General features: G+C 42.9%; 1 pseudogene; it reads right to left on the bottom strand.

Annotated features, from left to right (window-relative positions):
• The window catches only part of LOC124971222 (E3 ubiquitin-protein ligase RNF114-like), a 53,802-nt pseudogene extending 42,665 nt beyond the window's left edge, over window positions 1-11,137 (bottom strand).
• Window positions 11,138-12,263: the final 1,126 nt, after the last annotated feature.

Genomic DNA, 12,263 nt, shown 5'->3' with positions numbered 1-12,263 from the left:
GAACTGTTAGTTTCATGAGTGGAAGAAGAGGGCACAAATGTGTAAGGCAAGAATAAGTGTCCTTAGAGGTAAGAAGAAAGCAATGTTGTAAAGATAAAGATTGGTGGACATTGACTTGATTTGGCTCTCAACTCAAAGACATCAATCAGCTATTACTGCAATATTACTATGTAACAAGCAACCTTAAGGGTGTCAAGAATTCACAACAAGCATGTGTATCTCCTTCCATAGGACAGCTGGTTTTAGTTGATCTCAGCTGTTCTCTTCCTGGACTTGGATCTGGATTGGGGATTAGATTCAGGACTTCTCTACATTTCTCACATTTTTGAGTCAGTGTCCGCATGAAATATGTTCTCCTCATTGCAGAGAGAGGCACATGAACCCTGAATTTGTTCTCAAAAGTCTTATACACTTTACAGATGATGGAAGAAAGGTTTCTTTAAAGGAAAGCCCATTTATAAAGGCTGTGATTTCCAAATATAAAGAAAAACAAGCATGTGAAAGCAAGTAAAATCCTCCCTCCCCAGTCCTTTCCTTACTTCCTTTCTCCCTGAGAGTTTGTTCTCTAGGTAGAATCTGTCAGAACCACTATGACAACAAACAGCACAATACTTTCAAAACTTTTGCTACTGTTACAGTATGCACTTGGCTTCATGAAGTTGCTTAGAAAGTTTTGGGGGTACAAATTACTCTAGAACCTAATTTGAAGAAGGACAGAGAAACTAAAAATATTCTAAGAAAAAATAAATATACTTCAGGATGTTGGAGTCTGGAGTCTACTGAGAAGAAAAGTCTCAAGGTGAAGAATTGACCAAGAATATCTCTCCCCTCACTCCCCTCTGCACAATCCAAAGTCCCTTCATTCTCCCCTCTACCATTATGGATCAGCATCCCCTTATCAGGGAAAACATTTGACCTTTGGTTTTATGGGTTTGACTTATTTTACTTAGCATTATATTCTCCAGTTCCATCCCTTTACCTGCAAATGCCATAATTTTATTCTTCTTTAAAGCTGAGTAATATTCCATTGTGTATATGTACCACATTTTATCTATTCATCTGTCGAAGGGCATCTAGGTTGGTTCCATATTTTCCCTGTTATGAATTGAGCTGATATAAACATTCATGTGGCTGTGTCACTGTAGTATGCTGAGTTTAAGTCATTTGGGCATAAATAGGAGGGGGATAACTGGGTCAAAAGGTGGTTCTATTCCAAGTTTTCTGAGGAATCTCCACACTGCTTTCCATAGTGGTTACACTAATGTGCAGTCTCACCAGCAATGTATGAGGGTAACTTTTTCCCCCACATCCTTGCCAATACTTATTGTTGCTTGCGTTCTTGGAAATTGCCATTCTGACTGGAGTGAGAAGAAATCTTAGAGTAATTTTGATTTGCACTTCTCTAATCACTGGATACAATGAACATTTTTTCATGTTTGTCTATCAATTGTATTTCTTCTTCTGTGAAGTGTATGTTCAGTTCCTTAGCCCACTCTTAACAAGGGCCTGAGTGGGACAAAGGGCTGTAAAAACATTCTTCATGGTGAGGAATAGTTGGTAACTCTCTTTGGAGAGGAAAGACTAGTGCTAAATTTTGAGTTGTCTCTACTGTACTGGGATGAGTAATTTTTGCCCTTAAATACAGCATGTCTGCATTAAGATCTTGACCACACAACAGCCTTCTATAGTGAACTTGGAGGGAATGGAAAAACAGGTCCTGAGCAGTGTGAAGCAAAAGAGTCACAAAGGACAGGAGTTTCAGGATCCAAGATAAAGAAAAGATGGATAATGAAGTAGTTGGAAGCAAACACAGTGAGAGGCCAAAGAGAAACACAAGATACCTGAAGAATTTCAGGACACTGACTTTCATACTAACTTTGCAACCCTCCTTAAAGAGTTTGCTTCCAGTTGCGAATTCCTCTTCCCCTACCTTTGGGGTTCTCAAAAACAGGGTCCTTCTCTCCTCCTCTCATGAGTGGGGGAAGGACCTATAACAAAATGCACAGTCTAGAGCTTTCTACACTCCTGTGCAGAGCAGCAGAACCAGGGTTGAGCACCCATCTCAATCTGAGGCCCATGGAGTCAGGGAAGGAATTCTAACTGATGGTGGGAGAAAGAGGATCAGTTTTGTTCTGCAGTTAGAAAAGCTAAGGACTTTATATAAGACATCCTGGTATCTTTTCTACCCCGTGGAAAAGCCTGCTTGAGAATGAATCCAATATAGCAGGAAACAGAAGCAAGAGGAGCAAGAGAGCCCTAGGGATATCTTTGAACTCCCAGATTCATCTGCACCTGGGATTTTTCAGACTCAGACTCCAGAAAGAATCCTGTCACTTATAAGCAAAAGAGTTTCTATCCAGACACTCAGGTTCTGTGCCTGATGACTTATCCAGTCTACTTCCTACAGCAAGATCAGCAAACTTTTTCTGAAGGGAGAGAGTAAATATTTGAGGCTTTTCAGACCATAAAGCCCCTCACTGCTACTTAGTCCTGTAGAAATAATCATGGGCAGTATCTAAATGAATGAGTAGGGTTGTGTTCCTGCAAAATTTTATTTACAAAACCAGGTTGAATGGATTTTTCTCTCATGCTGTGTTTTTTCTCAATAGGTGATTGGGATGGTTAGATTCTGGAAATGACCACTGAATGTGTGTTTCAGAAAATTCCAAAGGGAGAAAAACTTATACTGATATAGGGACAGTGCTTAAAGTCACTGTCATAGCATAACAGATTATGCAAATGTTCTTCCTGCCTGCTCTATCTGTGGGGTCAGACATGAAACAGTGAGGGCTCGTAATATTTTGATGATCACGTTGGATTTTCTAAGCCTGAGTCTGGTGAAAGTTTGAAAATTAGAGTTGACCATCTACTCAGTCCTGATCGAGTCAGTAAAAAATAATGCTGGTCTAGTCACATTTGTGGATTATATTTTTGATGGTTGCCATCCTGGGATACTTACCAAGCTTTACTTATTTCTCTGCTAAGGAGGTTTAATGAAAACTTCCTTACCAGCTCATTCATGATTTCACTTTCCAATATCTTGATGGTCTCAAAGAACTCCTTGAAAGAGGTCTTAGTGATTTGTGCCCCACTGTTCTAAGTGGATGGAACATTTGCCTCTATAGCTTTATTCCTTTCTTATGAAATGCAATCCTCAGTCACCTGGAACATGTATATGAATCTTTTCAAAGATACCTTTTTTAAAATATTTTTTTTAGTTGTTGAGGGACCTTTATTTTATGCATTTATTAATATGTGGTGCTGAGAATCGAACCCAGTGCCTCATACATGCTAGGCAAGTGCTCTACCACTGAGCTACAACCCCAGCCCCTTGAAGATACCTTTGAGTATCAGTATGACCAGACAATTATCAGGGCTGTATAGATCTATCAATCACAACTGCAGAAAATTGAGATACAAAGATTTGGTTCTTCCACCATCTAGCTGCCTTGTCTATTACTACCATGATTCTGGAAACTTCTGACAGAGTGGCTTATCCCATTGGTTTGAATCTGCCGAGTCCAGGAATTCTCTAGGATGGTAGCCATCTCTCTGGGAGTCTCAGAATCCTGACAGTTGAGGCCTGGTTCTAACAGGGTCCTGGTTCCTGTCTTCATTTGGTATAGTCCATCTCCAAGACATGCTATGTCAAGTTTTTTCTCAATTCAAGACCCCAGATACCCATACTCCCTCTAGACCATTAAAATCTTGTGTGGTGCCTCTCAGAAGGCCAGAGGCTAGTAGAAAGAACCTAGTATCTGGAATATGGGAAATGTCAATTACGTTCATTGCCCGCAGGGTATAAGACCTCCCAAACCTTAAACCTATTCCTTTCTAGAGTCCAAGATCCCATCTGCCTCCTCCTATCCCACAAAATTACGCCTCAACTGGGTCTCCCAGCAACATCCCAGGATGCGTCTCCTAAACTCCTCTGGGTCTTCATTATTATAATCTCAGTGTTCATCACAGTACCTGTTACATAGCTGGAGCTCAATCAGTTTTAGCTGAATGCACAGACAAGTGAATTGGAAGTTTGCATATGTCCTTCCAAAGGCACATGGCCACAGAATAAAATACTATTTGACAAGAATCCATGCTCTGCTCCTTCCCACATGATAAATATACTTCGAAAAACATTATTTGTATTTTTTTTATGGCTAGCTCATCATTGCATACATTTGTGGTGTACAGTGCAATGGTACGATTAACGTTGCATAATTAAATCAAGCTAATTAACGTACTCACCTCATTTACTTATCACTTTTTATGGTGAGCATTTGAAATTTACTCTCTTAGAAATTTAATTATCTGATGGGATGTTCGTCTTGGCCATCTCACTTTCTTTGTTCCCTAATGGGCAGATTGTGCTTCTTGAGTTTGGGCTTGGCCCGGTCATTGGCTTCTTCTAATGGAATTAGACAGACTTGATGCCACAGAGATGTATGTGATGGTAAATTTGGGGTGTCAACTTGACTGGATTGAGGTGCCTAGAGAACGGGCAGGGCAAACTTCTGACTGTCTCTCTGAGAGTGTTTCCAGGGAAGATTGGCAGGTGGGTCAATGAACTGAGTGGGAAAGAAATGACCTGAATGTGGACCTATTTGGCCTTTGGTCTCTGAGACGTGCCCAGCAGCCCTGGGGTGAAAGGGTGCAGGTCTCTGGGCCGTTAACCTTGGACTGCATCATTAATCTCTTATTCTAAGACTTTCAGCTTCTGGGACTGAGCTGCTCCTAGCTTCCCTGCCTCTCTATTTTGCAAATGATCATTGTGAAGCTTTTCAGTCTCTGTAATCAGGTGAACCAATCTAATAAATCCCCTCTTATAAAAATACATATTCTGTTGGTTCTATTCTAAAATATGAATTGTATAGTTTCTTTGGAGAACCCTGACTAATATACCATTTTATGCTTCTGGAATCACTATGAGAATAACTCTCACTCTCCGATAGGGAGCTGATGCTCCTGTAATCTGAGCTCTGGAATAACACACACTGAGCAACCCTGAGTCTGATCTACAACAGAGCCAAGCCCAGTTGCATCTGCACGTGAAGCACAGCCACCCAACCCAGGCCAGCCTGTAACAACCAACCATCAGGAAACTCATTGAAATGGTTAATTTGAATTGTCAACATGTTTGGATTAAGAGATGCCAATGACTAAGAGGCTTCTGAGTTTGTCGATGAGGGTGTGTCTAGGAATGATTGGCATGTGGGATAGCCAGCTGGAGTGAAGCCCCTCCCTAAGTGTGGGCAGCACCGCCCGATAAGATGGAATAAAAGCTGGAAGAACAAGGAAGCAGATGCAGATGCAGCTCGGCTCTTCTTGAACCAGTTCTTGATCGCTGCTTCCTTCCATCTCCTGAGGATACCGGACTCTCGCTTCTTCACTCTTCCAAAGCAGACTCTGCCAGTGATTCTCCCCCTAGATTTCCAGAAGCCTTGGTCTCAGACTAGGGTAGCACTGTTGACCCTTCTTGTTCTGGGGCTTCTGCGTCTTGGACTGCGCAGCTACTGGTTCTTCCAGTTCTCTAGCTGCAGACGGCCATTGTGGACTATCTAGTTTCTGTTCATAGAAGTCAATCTAATAAATCCCCTTTTTATAATCATACTTCCCGTGGATTCTGTTCCTCTAGAGAACCCTGACTAATACACCCATCAACAGGTAAGGAAGAACCAAGGGCTGTTATTTTAACCCTCTGGGTCTGGAGTGCTTTGTTATGCAGCATCACTGCAGCACTAACAGATACATCCCCCTCCCACCAGCAACAATGACAGCACTTGTTGAGGGCCGTCTTGGACAAGATGGTGCCTGGCAGTGAACCAAAGGGCACTGGATACCAAAATAAGGAAGTACCCAAAAAGGTTGCTTGCCTACTAGTTCCTTGGAGACTTATGACGTGTTGACGCCAGGCTCTAGGATTGGCTATCTAATATCATGCCGCGCGTGGACAGCTCGTGATTCATATAGTGCTATGCTGACATTCCTCTGCATGCTCTCCTGTGTGAGAGAAAGCTTTGCTATAATTGGCTGATAAGCTAGGAGCCTGGGGGGAGGAGAGAGGGAGAGGGAATAAGAAGGGAGATAGTGGCAGAACAAAGGAGGCAGAAAAACAGGGAGGACGCAATAAATCTGGTCAACTAAAGATTGGTGGTGTCTCCTTTCTCTGCGCCGGTTCCGCTGGACGGAACAAGCACTCTCACTTTTGGTATCACTGCTGTTACTGTGAGACAGACGTCTGGCACTACTGTACATTAGCTATAGCTATGCTCCTGCTGCAAAGACAGAGGGACAGCAAACCATCCCTAATGACTTGGTTGCTGCTACCTAAAGAAGAAAGGAAGATGCTGGAAGAGACCCCAAGGCAATACTTTTTCAGCCCACAACAGTGCTGAAGACCTGCCTTAAAGGGAAAAGCCATAATTATATCAAGAAAACCCTCTCTACTAGGTAAGAACACACACACACACACACACACACACACACACACACACATCACGCTTGCACATGGAGTGAAGAAATCAATTCAGTTCCATTTTTAAAATTTCTTTAAAGTCCTCACAGATGTGAGTGGATACAACCAGCTTAACAGTAGCTTTCAACAGATTACAAACAGGGGACAGAGCTTACTAAGGTCTTCAGATCCCAGAAGGGAAGACTACTACATTCAAGCCCAAACAGGTCCTTCTAATCAGCACCAGTTTCTGAAACTCATAAAGACACTTGCATATTTTTTTTGCTGATTTTTCCCTGAGAATCTTCTTCTAAAAAACCATAATAATGACAAAGGAGAGGCAAGGAAAAGAAAATATTTTTTTATTGGAATTTCCTTAGAGTCTTTTGCTGGAATAAGTATCATCGGCTCATGTAAACATGCACAATTCATTGAACTGATCTCTGACTATTTGGAGAAACTGGAAACTGAAGCCTTACAGCAAAGTGTCTCAAAGGGACCATAGGACATGAAATGCAAATGCTACAGGCAGGACAGTCTTTACAACCAATCCATGAAGAAAACAACAGCTGGCATTTTTAATGCTCTGGACTGGGGCTCTGATGACTGCCATCTTGGTCTCTCTTACTGTTTCTTTTTGGGGGTGCTGGTGATTGATCCCAGGGCATCGTGCATGCTAGGCAAGAGCCCTACCACAGAGCTACATCCCCAGCTTGACCTCTGTCACCTTGAGTGGGAACTGTCCAAAAGCCTATGCTTCATTTCTATTCTGCATGTAGAAATGAAGAAGTTAGAGATAAGGGCAGTTAGAGGACACTAGGGCCTGGGAGGAAACCCAAACATTCTACGGACTTACCCAAGACATTGGGACAAATGTTATTAAAATCATCTCAGTCTTTGCCTCTTTACACAACTGCCTTTTTATCTAGCTTCCAAGAAATGTGTCCAAGTATTCAAAGAGGAACACACTGTGTGCATCGAGGATACTGACTGGCACATGCTGTCCGCCCCTAATGTCCCATAAATGAAGTTGAACATCTCTGACTGTCTTTCTACTTCCTTCTCCTATTTTGTCCCTTGCTGGGGGTGATCTCATCCACCCCACAGCTGGTAAATATCAGATTTCTTTTCTTTTTGTACCAGGGATTGTATCCAGGGTCAGTTAACCACATCCCCAGCCCTTTGTATATTTTTATTTAAGATAGGGTCTCACTGAGTTGCTTAGGGTCTCACTAAGTTGCTGAGGCTGGCATTGAACTTGTGATCCTCCTGCCTCAGCCTCCCGAGTCACTGGGATTATAGGTTATGCATCATTGTGCCCAGCAAATATCAGAATTTTAATTCCAGTCTGACTTATCCATTAAGGAAAGTCCACAGGCCAAGTAATTGAACTTGGCTGCTACACAAGCATCCTGACTCCACATGATCCGAGTAGAATTCACCAATTTCCTTCAGTTATATTTCTTCTCCTGCCTTTCCTATATCAGATAAAGGCATTATCCCAATCTAAAGATTCCAGAATCATTCTTGACTTTTTTCTTTCTCCATCTTGAAAGCCAATAGAATGCCAAGGGGTACAATTTCCACTCTGCTAACCTACATCTGCCATTCTTTCCAGAAAAATGCCCATTCATTCTTTCTTTCTTTTTTTTCCGGTGCCAGGTACTGTTCTCGGTGATTTCAGATACAGTAGTGAGTAAAAAATAGAAGAACCCTCTCCTTGCAGAGCTATATTTGAGTATGAGAAAACAGGCAATAAAAACATACATAAAGCAGGGCTGGGGTTGTGGCTCAGTGGCAGAGTGTTTGCCTAGCATGGGAGAGGCACTGGGTTCGAGTCTCAGCACTGCATATAAAATAAAAATGAAGGTCCACTGACAACTCAAAAATATTTTTAAAAATATACATAAAGGAAATATGAAAATTATATAGCATGCTAGGAGGTGGTTAATGTTATAAAAAATAAAAATTGGGTAAGTGAAGGAGCTGTGCATGGGGGAGGTAGGTTGTAGCATTAGACACTTAAGCACAGTGGGCAGAGGGTGAGGCTGGAGCAAGAATGTGAGGAATTGAGGATGTTATGGGGGGAGGGCAGTTATGGGGGAAGCTAGAGCAGAAGGCAGAAGGGTAGGGCAGCAGGAGGGCTGGAGTGAGCCTGGGTGTCTACAGGATAGTACAGAGACCAGCAGGGGAGGAGAGCAGCGGATGAGGGCCAGGAAGGCAGTGGATTAGATGACTGGTTACAGCGGGACCCGAGGGTTAGGGTGGAGCAGGTAGAAGCAGGAGTTCTGTGAGGTCCTGCTGAGCTGGAGGGGACACTTGAACAGACACTGGAGTTCAAGAGAGAGCGTCAGGTCAAGTGGTGACCCCAGCCAGGGTCAACATCATCACTGCCCACACCACTTACCAATGGGTTCCCTGCCCCTGACCTTCTGTTGCCACAACTGCTCTCCTCATTTCTTCCACAGAGGTAGTCCTAAAAACCAGAATCAATTCCATTTCCTAACTGCTTAAAAACCTCTGATTTCCCTTTAAACACAAAATCCAATCCAGCTGCCCAGCCTGGCACTCAAGTCTGAAGCCCTTTGTCATTAGTGACAACTATTATACACGGGTTCCTGGACTAATCGATAGTCCTGCCTGACACCTGGGGTTTCATACCTCTGAGCACCTGATCATATCCTCCTGACTTGCAATACCACTCCTTCCTGGCATATCCACTCATCCTTAAAGTCCTAATTCACACGTCACCTCTGCGCCTGACCTTGCTTCACACCTCACAGCAGAATTAATTGCTCTTCCTTCTGTCTTGCTGTTACACGTGACACATTCCTCGGGTGGCGTTACAGCTTTCTATCCTTGGTTAACCCACTGCTAGGCGCCAATTTCATCACTTCTCCAAGGCGGTGACTATCACAGCGTGGAGCGGAAGAACATCAGATGGCAGTGGGCCAAGATAAATCCACCTGCCTCAGGAGCAGACACATCACAAGGGCACAAACTGGGAGCTTGGGGGTCACAGGAGAGGGGGTGAAGAACAACAGTCCCCACCATGTGGGCAAACCAGAGTCTCTTGTTCAGCGTAGGGGTCCCTACAAGTGACTGACAGTCTCTGGAGCCCACAGCAGGCAGGGGCTCCTTCTGCTGAAATCCTAGCAAAGAAGAGCAGTGTTAGAACAGGCTTGAGTTCAAACAGTAGAGGTTTTGTTTAAGCGAAAGAATATTTTCAGCAAAGCAAGAAATGAGATGGAACTTGCCAGAAAAATATTCAGAGAAATAGAAAAATGCTCTCTAAACTCATCAGGCTCTGGGGACATCAGCAGGCTCCTGAGTTCACTGCACTGTTTCCCTCATACATTTGCAAAACATTCTTGCAGTCTGGTGCTGCCTGTTGATTAAGAAATGCATATCACACCCCTGGATCCCCAACACTCTGCCAATTTCAGGGATCCTCCAACACTCAGGGTAACCAGTCCCAGGCCAGCCTCATCTTCACAGATCTTTTGAAAACTTAATCCTTTTCAAAATATGCAAAACAAAACTCCATTTGAGTGAAAGAAGAAATGAAAGAAAACATTCACTGCTCACTGCAGAAGAATTGCCACCTCCTAGGAAAATGACCAGTTGGAAAATAAACTCTGTGCTCTTCTTGGGGAATTTGGGCCAATTCCTGATTTTTATGAACATCTAAGGCTTCAGGAGAGGCTCTGAATCTTGACTATCCTGATTGAGGTTCTTTGCCAGGAAAACAAAACAAGAATGACTTAGGGTTGAGGTATCTTCTTCAGCAGGTCTTAGGACTTCATTGCTCCTAAGGAAAACAGAGTGATGGTTGAGAATGCACCAGACTGATAACACTTGAGACTCAAACAGGGCAAAAGAGAATTCTTTTTGTTCTGTTCATTCTTATATCTCCAGCCTTCAGAATAATAACTGGCACAGACTCAGGTTTCTGTAACCTTTGTTTAAGAAACAATGAATTGGGAGACTTAAACATTAGAAGCAAATGGAAGGATAAAAAGCCAACGACCAGATGTCAAGGTAAAAGTAAAAAAGCCAAGAAGGCGTTAGATCTTTTAATCTGATTATAGAAACTGTCTTTTAAAAAATATGAGTGAGAACTGGGCATGGTGGCACACACCTGTAATCCCAGTGGTTCAGGAGGCTGAGGCATGAGGATCTCAAATTAAGGCCAGCCTCAGCAACTTAGCGAGGCCCTAAGCAACTTAGTCAGCTCTTGTCTGTATATAAAAAAATAGAAAGGGCTGGTGATGTGGCTCAGTGGTTAAGCACCCCTGAGCTAAATCTCAGATATTAAAACAAAAAAAAATTGTAAGTGAGCAAAAGGGATAACTCCTCCTGTTATCCTGCAGTTTTATGTCTAATGCGTATGCACAGAGAGGAGCGAGGTTAATGAAATAATTCAGCTAGATATTACCAAAGAGTGGAATCTTGGAAATCTGTCTTCTCCTTTTCTTCTCTGCTCCTGCCCATTCCCTTTATCTCTCCCCTCCTTCCTTTCCCTCTGACTCCCTCCTCTGTTTCTCTTTGTCTGTATCTCTCCTACACACACACACACACACACACTCACTTACTGCCCAAGGGTAACCGGTCACTAGATCTTGTGCTTCCAACCCCTGCTGAGCCCTCCTGGACACGCTCTCTTGTGCAGGAGTCTGCCACCATTCTCCTGACTCTGGTTTCTAGCAGCCTCATCTTTTCTCCACGCTGCTTCCCGGTGGCCCTTCTGAATCATCTATCCAACCAAACTCGTCTCCTTACCGACCACGACAGCTCCCCGCTGCCGACTGCCCAAGGTACCAGGGTGTCAGTTCACCCCAGACCCATCATCCTCAACTCCTGCTAACACTGAGCTCACAGGTGCTGTGAGTGAACTCTCACTCCCCTGTGTCCGGCTTTCCACTTGGCAGACCCCTATCCATTCCTTGGGACCCAAATGTCTTTAGAATTTAGTGGCAAGTGAAAAGATTCAAAAAAAATCTCTGGACCCTTATAAGATCTACTAGGCCTTGGGTCTGAAAATCATTATATGCACTCTTCCAAAACCCTGAAAGAATTCCTGCTTTTAAAATGTATATTTGCTCATCAGCACATCATACATTCCAAAAAAAAAAATAATGTATAAAAGCATGTATGCATGTGTGTCCGTATTTATGTATTTATATTTTTTTCTGGTCCCTGCCGGGGATTAGTCCTACGTATCTACCTATCATGAATGTGGCCATAGTGACTTAGTTAAAAGGAACCTAAGCGGAGGCACTCTGGATGTCATTGCTACCCAATCTATTTAGACTTCTTATTTGACTCTGATTTTGTGACTTCTTAATTGTTTCATTTCCTGCAAGGATTAAGCCTTCCAGTTATTGCCACCTTAATGAATTAGAATAATATATTCTCTCTCCAGCAGTGGGGATTAGAATAATTTAGGATCACATAATATTATGAGCAGTTTAGAAATCATTTCACTCCATTTGTTTATTCCTGCAGAATTAAAGACAGGCACTTTTGGAAGATAATAAACTAAATATTTAGCAGTATGTCTCTCTCTGTCTCAGAAGCCCCACACCAGGGATGATGGACAGACTTGGAGAGAGTCTATGTATTAAACTGCTTTGCAATGCTATTTAAAAAAAAAACTGAGATACATAATGTATAAAGAGAAATATTTGGGTTCATGGTTTTGGACTTCACGATGCAAGATCAGGTAGCCACTTTGCTTTAGGCCACCTTTGGGTGGGAGTGTCAGAGGCGACAGCAGCCAGCAAGTAAAGTCAACTACAGATGCAAAAGA

Source organism: Sciurus carolinensis, chromosome 19 (genome assembly GCF_902686445.1).
Source record: "Sciurus carolinensis chromosome 19, mSciCar1.2, whole genome shotgun sequence".
In the NCBI taxonomy this organism is placed as follows: domain Eukaryota; kingdom Metazoa; phylum Chordata; class Mammalia; order Rodentia; family Sciuridae; genus Sciurus; species Sciurus carolinensis.
Note: the sequence above shows the minus strand (reverse complement) of the source record. Positions and strands in the feature narration are given on the sequence as shown.